Below are 12,317 nucleotides of genomic sequence, written 5' to 3'. Positions count from 1 at the left end.
CAGAACTGCCTATTTTACAAGTACCATCCTAGAAATTAAGTGCAACCTTTAAGCTAAAATGCGATGTGTTCTAAAGAAGTGATTATCATGCAACTGCTTCATTTCCCTGCTGAAACTAGATAAAGTTATATTTTATATATACTTACCTGTGTGGTCTCAGTTTGTGGTGGATTGGGGATTGTTGCGGTGTTAAGTGCAAATGTTATCCACATTGCCTCCGAGTTTAGCCTAGACTGCTCGCGCCATGCTACCTAGAGGGTGAGCAGGGGTTATCTCAGAGGGTTATTCCGTCGCCCTGACCGGAACTAGTGGTCCCTACTTGGGCCAAGGTACTTACCTTTGCCAACCAGAGACTCCCGGTTCTAACATGTAGTCTTAAGAGTTTTTCAGTAGTATGAAAGACTCTTGGTTATTGCCGGCAAAGGTAGTGTGACTAGAAGAGTTACACAGTGCATTTGTCTGTTTCAAAATTGTGGTATAGAATATATCACGTGTTGTGGACGTACAACACAAGTTTAGGAACCTTAGATTGATTGGTTGAATGTATAGTGAGGATTGCCTATGAAATTGTAGCATTAAGCAGAGGGACCTGGTGAGCCTGTTTTAAAACTTTTTGTGAAAAGAGTAGTAGGATTTATCCAAGCTTGAGAGAAGGATGAGATAGCGTCGTCTATTCTTATCAACGCCTGACGTTTTCTGTGGTTGGTTCAAGTCCTGCCAAGATTTCGTGTGTGTATGATCAGGGTTTTCTTGTTTGAAAGTGTGTGAATGATTGAGATCTGTTAGAAGGGTAGGGTAAGAATTACTCTATTGGCAAATGAAACTATTCTGTGAGAATAGCGTCGTCTATTCCATGTATCCTTGAATGTATGCATAAAACTATCTCTTTGTTTAGAGAAGCAGACAAATGGTTTCCTTTTATGTAGTTATTAATTGCGTTTTTAAAAAAGTAATTGGAAAGTGTTTTAAACCCTTCTGGGTAAAGTAATAGGCATTGAAAGTGTTTTGTGCTATTTAAATATCTTCAAAAAGCATTGCACGCTATTTAAATTCATTAAATTGTGCCCCGATCAAAAATTGTAAGGGAGGGGCTATTTTGAGAGCGAGAGCGTGTGGGGAGAGCCTGCAGCTGCTGCATACGTCAGAGCCCGCCACGCTCTGATTGGTTGATGTGCCCTGGAGTGTCAGAGAAAAGCAGCGGTCTCATTGGTTGAGGCGCGATTAAATGCTCGAAATATTGTTTGCAGTTGCAAGTGTTCTTGTTTGGTTTCTGTCCTCTCACGGATTGCGCTGTTGATTTGAAGTTAGAGAGAAAGTGCCTGATGGTTTACATGTCACAACTGATGTGAATGCTGGTCAGCGAGCGTTGCATTAAGTGAGCGTAGCGTTGTGGGCTCGTTGAGTTGCACCTGTAATTATCCCCGTTCTCTTTTGGTTTAATTGTTGGTTGCGCGTCAATGTTTTAAATTAAGGCTAAAGTGTGTCCCGAGCATTTTGTGAAGGAGGGGCTGCTTCGGGAGAGCTGCTGGCTCCAGCGGCTGTCTACGTCAGCCGCCGCGCTCCCATTCGTGTAAACGCTGACGCGTCATACACGGTGCCGCGCTCTGATTGGGCGAGGCTCCGTGTGTTAGTCAGAGGAGCTGCACTCTGATTGGGTGAGGCTCCGTAGATAGTTTTGTATTTGTAAATGTCCTCGTATTGAATTGTTGTTGTTGCTTCTGGTGGGTGGTCTCGGGATGTGTATTGGCCTCGGGTGTTGCACGCATTAAGAGGAGCGTGTGTGGAGGGAGACTGACTGCGGTCGTAGAGTGCGCGCGTCATAGAGGGAGATGCGTGATAGCAGAGTCGCGCACCCATTGGCTGGTGACGCGCTAACCTGCTGTGCTCTAATTGGTCGAAATCGCGCAGTGTCATAGAAGGGCCATGACCGGATTGGTTAAGGCTCTGGCAGGCACTGTGGTTGGCTGAGCGCTGTGCAGCCACACGCTGATTGGCTAAAACACTCGTGCTGATGCACATTGTTTACTTTTTGTCGAGTGTTTAATTTTCTACGCTGGTAATGCCCAGAGCTTTATTTTAATAACTGATTGTTTCTAATTTTAGCCATAACATTAAAAAGTGGAATTTCTATAAAGTATTAAATATTACAGCAAGCAGCTACCCTGATTAATTAACAACAGCAAAGGTGATTAGAGCTTAGTAAATAAAAAGCAAATAATAAATAGTTATCATTAGAATTGCAAATAAAATAAAAATTATAGCAGTAATAACAGTTAAAACCTCTTTAACAGAATAGCATTGTATCATAAACATGAGTTATTGGGATGATTATGAGAAGAAGCCTTCATGGTTTCAAAAGATGAAAAAATTATTTTAAACCTGACAAGAAAATTGAAACGCGTGGTGGTAAATTACTTCATAAGTACAAAACACCTGCAGCCTATATGGAAGGTGAATATGGCTATCATACTGTAATTTGGTTTGATAATTGGATGCATTATACTAGAAATGATGGCGTATTAGCCTGGCCAGAAGATGGGTCATTTAATTCAAAAAATTTACAAAATTTAAGGAAAAAGATGATGGATCTTGTGCCAAAGCCAAGACCTACACAATTTGAAGCCTTAGTTGAATGGGAGGTTGAGATGATGGAACTTGAACGTGAAAGCAAATGTTCAGCCCCCAAATATTCAAAATATGTTGTAAATAAGGAAACACATGAAGAAAAAGTAAAACGCTGGAGAAAGGCAAACATGTATGATGGTTTGTATCCAGTGAGAATAATGATTACTGAAGATTTACAAGAAAAAATAGCTGGTGGGAGAATTGATGAGGAATTAGATGATGCAGTTTTAGAAGACATTTATGCAGCCAAACGCAAACCGCCACCTTATCAAGCAGGTTCTCATTCTACCCCGAGAGTTTCTACAGAAACTTCTCCAAGTGCACCTCCTAGAGAAGATGAAGAAGGTTCTCCCAGATTTTTGAAACTACCTGAAAGAGTAGGATCAATAAATAATTGTAGTACACCCAGAGAGAGTAGAGTTCCACAGGAAAATAATTTTGTGAAAAATCAAGAGAGAATACCTGTTAACATTTCAGAAATTTCTAGTTACAATAAAGCAAGAGAAGATTTAATTCAACAATTGACAAAAGGCATGGAAGCAGTGACAGTACCAGTTACTATTGGTCCTGTTGTACCGGTTTTTGACCAAAAAGACAATAGACAAACAGCTTTAACGGTTCCATTAAATGCAGAAATTCAAAAGGTTGCTGAGAGATTTTATTCAGAGATTCATAGAGAAAATTCTATTATGCCAAATTTAACATTAAATGGAAATCTGTCAAGTTCACAAGCACCATCAGTGGCAGTTTCAGATTCAGGTCTGTCTGAGAAAAGTCTGGATAGAATGGAATTATCACAAAATGGAATAAGCCCTGAAGTTCCTGATTATAAAAAACTTGATGTTGCTAAATTAAAAGCTGATCTGGAAGAATTAATCATTGGCACAATTGGTACTGACAATTTGAAATTGTATCAGGATGATGAATTGTTGTTCATTTGTAAGAGTATTCAGTGGAAGACAAAAAATAGGTATGAACAACTGGAAGAAATGGCTGCTGAATTAGAGATTGATTTGAGTAAACAGAAACATTTGCAAAAACATTATAGAGTGGATTTCTCTGAAAGGGACATTGACAATCTAAACACTACAGGAAGAATGACACATATAAAAGAATTAATAAGTTTTCTCAGAAAATTAGGCGAATTAGGTAAATGGAGAATGAAATGGTCTAAGAAAGATCAGGATAACAAATTAAGAAATGATGCAGTTTCTGAATTTCCAATGAGGGAAATAGCTGGAGGAGGGTATGTGCATGTTCCTTGGTCCAGACAGGATATTCTCCTGTTTACTAATGATTTTCCAAGGTTGAGAGAAAAGCCAGTTGAGTGGTACCGACAGGTAGACAGATTTATAAAAGTATCAAAAGTTCTGTGGATTGATCTAGATGGATTCTTTGACATTGTTGTCCCATCAGATCTCTGGACAGAATGCAAGATTTCTATAGATTGGCCAAAAGAAGAACCTCCTCGAGATCCGGTTACAGGTGCACCAGCAAAAGATGTCATGGACATTTATAATAAAGTAATTTACTGGTTGAAAGGAAAAATTCCCCCAAAAGAAGTGGATTGGGTTAAAATTGACAGAACAAATCAAGAACCAAAAGAATCAGTTAATTCATTTTATGAAAGGTTACTGTTAGTCTTTAAACAGTACAGTGGCTATGAAAAATTAAGTGAAAAAGACATGAGCCACTTTATATACAGATTTGCATATGGCCTGAGACCTGAAATTGGAGACATGATTAGAAATGGAATTGTCTGCTGGCAAGCACTTTCAGTTGATGACATCCTGAGGAAGGCAAAATATTGCAGTGATGAGATAGATGTGAAGCAGAAAAATCTCAAGGAAAAGGCGATGTGGGCACAAGTGAAGGTAGCAGAACAGCAGCAACAACAGTTAGCTTCTATGCAACAGCAGAATCAAGGGAAATTCAAAAACAATTTTAATAATAATAAGCCAAAATTTAATGTAAATGTTGAAGAACTGAAACAAAAACTACCATGTTTTAATTGTGGCGAAATTGGACACTGGAAACGAGAGTGTAAAAACCCGTCCAGAAAATTTAAAAATAATTCATTGAATCCACAGGTGCAGTGTGAGTTAAATTCGCAGCAACAGCAACAGCTACAACAGCAGCTGAATGAGTTAAGTCAACAGCGACAGGTAGCGAATCAGCAGAGCCAGATACGGCAAAGCCAGTTTCAGCAGCAGAATCAGGTACAGCAGAATCAAATTCAGCAGACGCAGATACCTCAAGCACCATTCCCTGGTAGTGCTAACACACAGAGATTTTCTCCTGAAACAGGTTTCTGTGGAAGTAATTTAGTCAAAAATGTGTCAAAAGTTAACATGTCAAATGCTTCTCAATTTTGGTTAAAAGACAAAGGAGAGAGGGATTCTTCAGAAGATTACTCATGACGGTGCCTGAGAGAGGAGGGAGAGTGCGTGCTTGGACCCACTCTTGAGGTAGATCAGTCTGGTCCATTTGTTAATGGTAAAGTGAATGACAAAGATATCACTTTTCTTGTGGACACAGGTGCTACCCGTTCTACTGTTAGATCAGCAGAAATAGAAAACCTTCCTCTCTCTGGTGAGTCCATGTAAGTTGTAGGTGTAGCTAATCAGCAAATTAAAACAAGTTTGACAGAACCAGTGAAAGTGGAAATAGGGAACTACAAAGATAAACACAGATTTCTAGTTTGTGACAGCAGTCCTGTGAATCTGTTGGGTCGTGATATATTGTGCAAGATGAATTGCAGGATATATTGCTCACCAGATGGCATTGAAATGCAAACAGCAGAAGAAGATGGGCTTTATAAATTGACTATGCTAATGATTGAAGAGGAGAAAACGTCATTATTTCCTGTATTTGATAAAAATGATTTGCCAGAAGAGCTCAAAAAGCCAGTTAATCCAGCAATTTGGGACCTAACAGGAAATGATATGGGTCTTATGAAAAATATTGTTCCAGTAAAAATCACTGTTAAGCAGGGAATTGATTTTCCAAATGTTCCTCAATACAAAATGAAAGCAGAGACAATCGAAGGTGTCATTCCAGTGATTGAAAAATTCATAAGTCAAGGTGTGCTAAAAGAAATTGAGAGCAGCCCATGCAATTCACCAATTATGGGTATTAAAAAGCCAAATGGAACATATAGAATTGTTCAGGACCTGAGAAAAATCAATCAGATTGTTGTTCCATGTTGTCCAATTGTTCCAAACCCTGCAATAATTCTTTACCAGATTCCACATGATGCAGAATGGTACACGGTCATTGACCTGTGTAACGCCTTCTTTACTGTTCCCTTACACCCAGAAAGCCAGCAAATTTTTGCTTTCAGGTTCCAAAATAGGATCCTAGCATGGTGTCGTATCCCTCAAGGGTACACTGAGAGTCCATCTATCTTTAATCAGTTGTTAAAGAAATCCCTGGAAGATTTGGTGTTGCCTGGTAATTCCCCATTGGTACAGTACATCGATGATTTGCTTGTGGCAGCCAAAACACGAGAAAATTGTGTTACTGATACCATTACCCTGTTAAATCGTTTGGCAGATGAAGGACATAAAGTGTCACCTGCAAAGTTGCAATTTTGTAAACAAGAAGTGAAATATCTTGGTCACAGAATTGCAAAGGGAACGAGAAAAGTGACAGTTGAGAGGATCAAAATGATTCGAGCAATTCAACCACCAACAACTCAAAGACAGGTGAGAATGTTTCTGGGAATGGTTGGTTACTGTCGACAATGGATCAGTGGATTTTCAGTAATTGCAAAACCTTTGCAAAGATTAACAAAAGCAGATGTAAAAGATCCAATTACCTTGTCAAAAGTTGAACTGGAAGCTTTTGAGCAGTTAAAAAAGAGCTTATGTGAAGCTCCTGCCCTGGGTATGCCAGACTATGAAAAAGAATTTGAACTTTACTGCAGTGAAAGGGAGGGTTGTGCATTGTCTGTTTTGATACAGAGACATGGTAAGTTGAGAAAGCCAATTGCATATTTCTCAGCTGTCTTGGATCCTGTTGCAAAAGCTTTGCCAGGTTGCTTAAAAGCAGTGGCCGCAACAAGTGTAAGTCTTGACCAAAGTGAAGGAATCATTATGGGGTTTCCTGTAAAAGTATATGTACCTCATTCAGTTGAGATTTTACTTACCAGAAGCAGGACTCAGCATCTGACAAGTAGCAGACTGACAAAATACGAAAAAACAATTCTGGGTTCAGACAATGTATCAATTGTAAGGTGTGTAAATTTGAATCCTTCCACACTATTACCAGATGGAGTTATTACTGAGGTAAGTAACGAAAATGACATTGATCATGAATGCCTGGATGTTGTAGATTACTGCACAAAACCAAGACAGGACATAAAAGATGTTCCTTTACCTGAATCAGACATAATCTATTTTGTAGATGGGTCTTGTTTGAGAAATGATGAAGGGATTCTGAGAGCAGCATACTCAGTGTGCACAGTCTCAGATGTTGTTGAAGGTTCACCTCTGAATGGAATTCGTTCTGCACAAATTGCAGAGTTGATTGCCTTAATTCGAGCATGTGAAAAAGCAGCAGGCAAAAGAGTAACCATAGTGACTGATAGTCAATATGGTTACGGTGTTGTTCATGATTATGGACAACTGTGGTCCCAAAGAGGTTATTTAACTTCTGCAGGAACACCAATCAGAAATGCAAAATTGATCAAGAGATTGATTGATGGCATTCAGTTACCAGAACAAATTGCTGTAGTCAAATGTGCAGCTCATAAAAAAGGTGATGATTACATCACCAAAGGAAACGCATACGCAGATGAGATTGCAAAGTACTGCGCTAAAAACAGTTACTCACTCAATCGGGAAAAAGACGAAAGTCACACAATGAATTCTCTCATGCTAATTTCTGTAGTTGAAACATGGCAGGAAGTAAAAGACTTACAAGATGAGGCAAGTGAGGAGGAGAAAAACACATGGTTAAAAAGTGAGTGCAGACCAAGAGAAGAAGATGGAATTTGGGTACACAAAGATGGAAGGCCTGTAATGCCGGACTGCATAATTGCTGATATGGCATGGATGTGTCATGGTCCAGGACATTTAGGAAGAGATTCCATGATTAGATTATTCAGAGAAACATGGTTTAACACAAAGTTTAGAATAATTGCGGAGTCACTTTGCCAAAGATGCTTGACCTGCCAACAGATGAATCCTAACAGAAGAACTGTTGTAAGTTCGGGAACCATAGGACGGGAGGGTGGTCCTTTTACCAGATTACAAATGGATTTTATTGAGATGCCAATGCACAACAGACTAAAATATGTTTTGGTATTTGTTTGTCTGTTTTCAAGATGGGTGGAAGCTTTCCCAACTCGTCATTATGACTCAGTCACTGTGGCAAAATTACTTTTAAGGGAGATCATACCTAGGTACGGATTTCCAGTGACTATTGAAAGTGATTGCGGAACCCATTTTGAAAATAGGTTGATGAAACTGATTTGTGGAGCTTTAAACATTGAGCAAAAGCTACATTGTGCTTACAGACCAGAAGCATCAGGAGTTGTTGAACAGATTAATGGCACCATTAAGAACAGAATTTCAAAAATGTGTCATGCCACAGGAGTGAAGTGGACGGATGCACTTCCACTTGTTCTAATGTCAATGAGAAGTACTCCTGAGAAAAAGACAGGTCTTAGCCCACATGACATCGTGATGGGTAGAGTGATGAGGCAAGCATTTGTTCCAGTTGGCAAACTAATGAGTATTAATGATAGTGCAATCATTGAATATTGCCAAAACCTGTCTGATGTAGTGAATTCTATATTTCATCAGGTGGGAACAGATGTAATCTCTAAGGAGAAAGTCCAAGCTCATGATTTGTTACCCGGAGACTGGGTAAGGACCAAAGTTCATCGAAGAAGAAACTGTTTAGTCCCAAGGTGGCAAAAAGCAAGACAAGTTATTTTAATTACAACAAATGCGATCAAGTGCAAAGGGTTAAAAAGGTGGATTCATCCAAGTCATACAATTCGTGTGCCACCTCCTAAAAACCCTGATGAAGACAGTGACACAACAACTGATTCAGATTCAGAAGGAGATCTAGAAGATCCTGATTCTGATGATCAGCAAAATAATCAACATCTGAAAGATCTACAAAAGAGTCAGAACTTGAATGAAGAAGATCTGATTATCGAAACTGGAGATCGAGGTGTTGATGATGATCTGCTTGAAAAAGAGTCTCTAAAAGAAAAAGGGGATTCAGAAGAAGCAGAAAAATCTGAACAAAACGAAAATCTGAGCCAGAGTATTGAAAGGCAAAAGAGTAACTCTGTGAACAAGAGCAAAAAGCCTGAGACTGGGCAGCTGAAGGTGATTTCTGAAGAAGAAGAAGAATTACCAAGTACCAGTAAGGATATTGTTCCAAATGGAGTGAAGCTGCCGAGTAAAGAAGTTCCTAGGTACAGATTTGAAGTTGCAGATACAGACACTGATGAAAGTGATGAAGATTCTGAAATAAGAAAATTCAGAAAAAGAGCTTGGAAAGCTGAAAGTAACGAAAACGTGCCAAAGAAAAAAGTCTTGAGAAAAGGAGACATTTGGCCTGAAAACAATTTGAAGTTCAAATTGGTGAAAAAATCAAAAGAGCAGGTCAATGAGATATCAAGTCAAGGAGGTGATTCTGATAAAAAAGAAGAGAAAAACAAGAAAATAGAAGTAATTACTCGTAAAACAAGAAGAGTAATAAAGCCAAATCAGAAATATAAGTCTCCGGAATGGACATACATCATAATACCACCAAGTGCTGAGGTGGAATCCAGTGGCCAAGAAGATTTGGAGATTGCTGAAATCAGTGGCAAAGATTGAAGTAATTAAATTTAGATAGGAGTTTTTGATTTCTAGCATAAGGCTGAAAAAAAAATTTTGTTAGGTGACTTTAGGTCGATGAAAAGTTGTTTAGTTGGAAAAGCACATGTTTTTATGACACAAGGACGAAGAAAAGCTGTTTAGGGTTTTATTTCTAAAAATTCTGTTAAATTCTTAGAATGCCTGGATCAGATACTTCTAGGTGTTCGATTCTTAAGAGATGTTGTAAAATGACTTCAATTTGTGTGATATTATTAATTCTACTTTGGTTAATTCTAGCTGTGGTCTATCCTTTTGATGTTAATAAGCAGAAATCCAAGACTAATATAACCAGTAAGGTTGAGTCTAAACATGAGAAACATGCTGGCAAGTCTAGCAGAGTTATTGAGCATAATCCAGAGATTCATCAAGACAGATCTGTTGGAGATTTCTCAAGCAATTCATTTTCAAGGCTTTTATCTGAATATGTTAAAGTAATGAATGTTAAGGATTGCTATGTCTGCGTAAAATTGCCTGCTTCTGTTTCAGAGGGTGTGACTTATAATATGTTACCTCTCACTTATGGCATTACTTGCAGTGTGATTGCTAGCTTGTTTTATGAAACTGGACGTCTGGAGTATTATTACTCAGACTTTGATGAGGTTTTTGCAAATCTCAAAATTGTAAATAGCTTAAACAAAGTTAGACCTGCAAAGCAGATGAGGGAATTCTTTTTAGTTACTAATGAACTCAATTATGAATACGCCTATAGAAATAATTTAACTTGCAAAATGAGAGCTGAAGAGAAGACTTTCCTGAACATGGTTGAGGAGAGAAGGGCTGTTTACAAAAGAAATGAGATGTTAAAGTATGCTAAGTCTAAGTACTGGCAAATGGAAGATGCTAAATTAAATGGTGTTAACACAAATGCTGCAATTCACATAGATGAACCAGTTAGTGTTAAATTTTGCATTAGAAGAGACAATACGTTGTATGATAATCTTTTTGTGGGTGCTAGTCAATGTGAGGATACTTATCTTATCACAGGGGGTTGGGGATTTAAAGGTGGTAAGGATCCAATTTTTCCTGGGATTTATTTTATCTGTGGTAATAAAGCATATTTTAGTCTTCCAGACCACTGGTACGGGACATGTTATATTGGCCTGGTCTTTCCAAAAATATTTCATGTTGACAGAAATGAAAAGGGTATCTTTGAATTTGGTGAACATTTGAATAGGTACAAAAGAGAAAGTTTTTCAGAAATCCTGGGAGACATCTTTGGTGCTATTATTCCTATGGTGGGAATTACTATGAATTCAATCAAAATCAGAAAAGTTTCTACAATTGTGGATAGATTGTCAACTGATACTGCAAGTGGTTTCCAGTTGGTTAGCACAGAACTTGTTGCTACCAGAAGCATGGTTATGCAGAATCGTCTTGCATTAGACATTCTGCTTGCAAAAGAGGGAGGAGTTTGTGGGGTCTTGCACGTCCAACATTGCTGTACTTATATACCTGACAAAAGTCAGGATATAGAGTTACTTGTTAAAAACATTACACATTTTCATGAAGAAATAGAACCCATGGAGGAAGAAAGTTTTACCGAGAAAATTGGAAAGAGAATGGAGGCTATCAAAGATTGGTTTTCTGAAATTGGTAGCTCAATCATTGGCAAAGTGCTCTATCCAGTAATTGTCATTCTTATAGTGATAATGCTGCTAAAAATTAGTTGTTTGATTCACAAGAGGAGAAAGCATCAGAAGGAAAAGAGAAGAATTTATAAACTCAGAAAGGAACAGGAGAAGGAATATGAGTTAGAGGAAATGCGAAGGGTTCAGTTTGGAAGAGATGATCAGACAGCAGAAACTGGGGTTTAGGGAGACTAATATCGAGAGAATTCAATGTGTGTAGTCTCCAAAAGTGGGTGAAAATTTCTTGAAATATTTGGGTGTTATTTGGTGATTTTTAAATCACCAGATGAGGGAGTTGATGAAGCGAGCTTCAGAAAATATTTTATTCTGACTTGTGAATTCAATTCCCTATAACATGAACTAATCAATTAATAAATTGTTGCATGATATATTTGATTAATCCAATCTAGATTAAGTTTGCATCACACATGAACACGCGGGAACTAATAAAATGTGCTTTTGTTGCATTTGCAAGTCTGTTTTGTAACACATGATTAATATTGTTTTGTTTGTTATGTCTGTCCTATTGTCTTTGTCACTATTAATATGCGGCTGATCATTCAAGGCATGTGTTTCATTATATGTGCTTACATGTTTGTCCTATGTTGTGATTGTCTGTCTGTGAAACATTTAATTATCTTTTAATTCTTTCAGATTCATAAAGCTGGACTATATGAAGAATGGTAGATATTTTATGTGCTGCTTTATTTGTTTGCTTCTGCTAGTTGTCATTTATTAATGGGTTAATCACTAGCAGGGAAGGGTGGGTAACAGAAGGGTTTGTTTTACCTGAATTAATCACTCTTTTTTTGTTTGTTTAATTATTAGCCTGAATGTGGTTTGAGGCCTAGCCTTAGTTCTGGTTCTGAAGAAAAGCTGGTCGGCCTGTACGTGAGCAGAGTTGGAGCCAAGTGCAGTCATCTTGGAAACTTTCCATGGAACTTTACTTTTGCATAACCTTTGAAAAAGACTGTGGCTCTAACAAAAGAGACTTATTCATGAACTGCTCTGGATGTTCTTTTCTCAAGGCCGAGGAAATGGCAGGGATGATTTTGCCGAGCTCTGGTGGAAGTCAGAGAAGCAACTTTTTAATTTGTTGCAAAGACACTCGGAAGCTGATGTCACTCTATGTCAATGAACAATAGTATGGTGACGCTTACACCCTGGACGAGGTGGTTTT

This window comes from Lissotriton helveticus, chromosome 10 (assembly GCF_964261635.1).
Source record: "Lissotriton helveticus chromosome 10, aLisHel1.1, whole genome shotgun sequence".
NCBI lineage: Eukaryota > Metazoa > Chordata > Amphibia > Caudata > Salamandridae > Lissotriton > Lissotriton helveticus.
Note: the sequence above shows the minus strand (reverse complement) of the source record.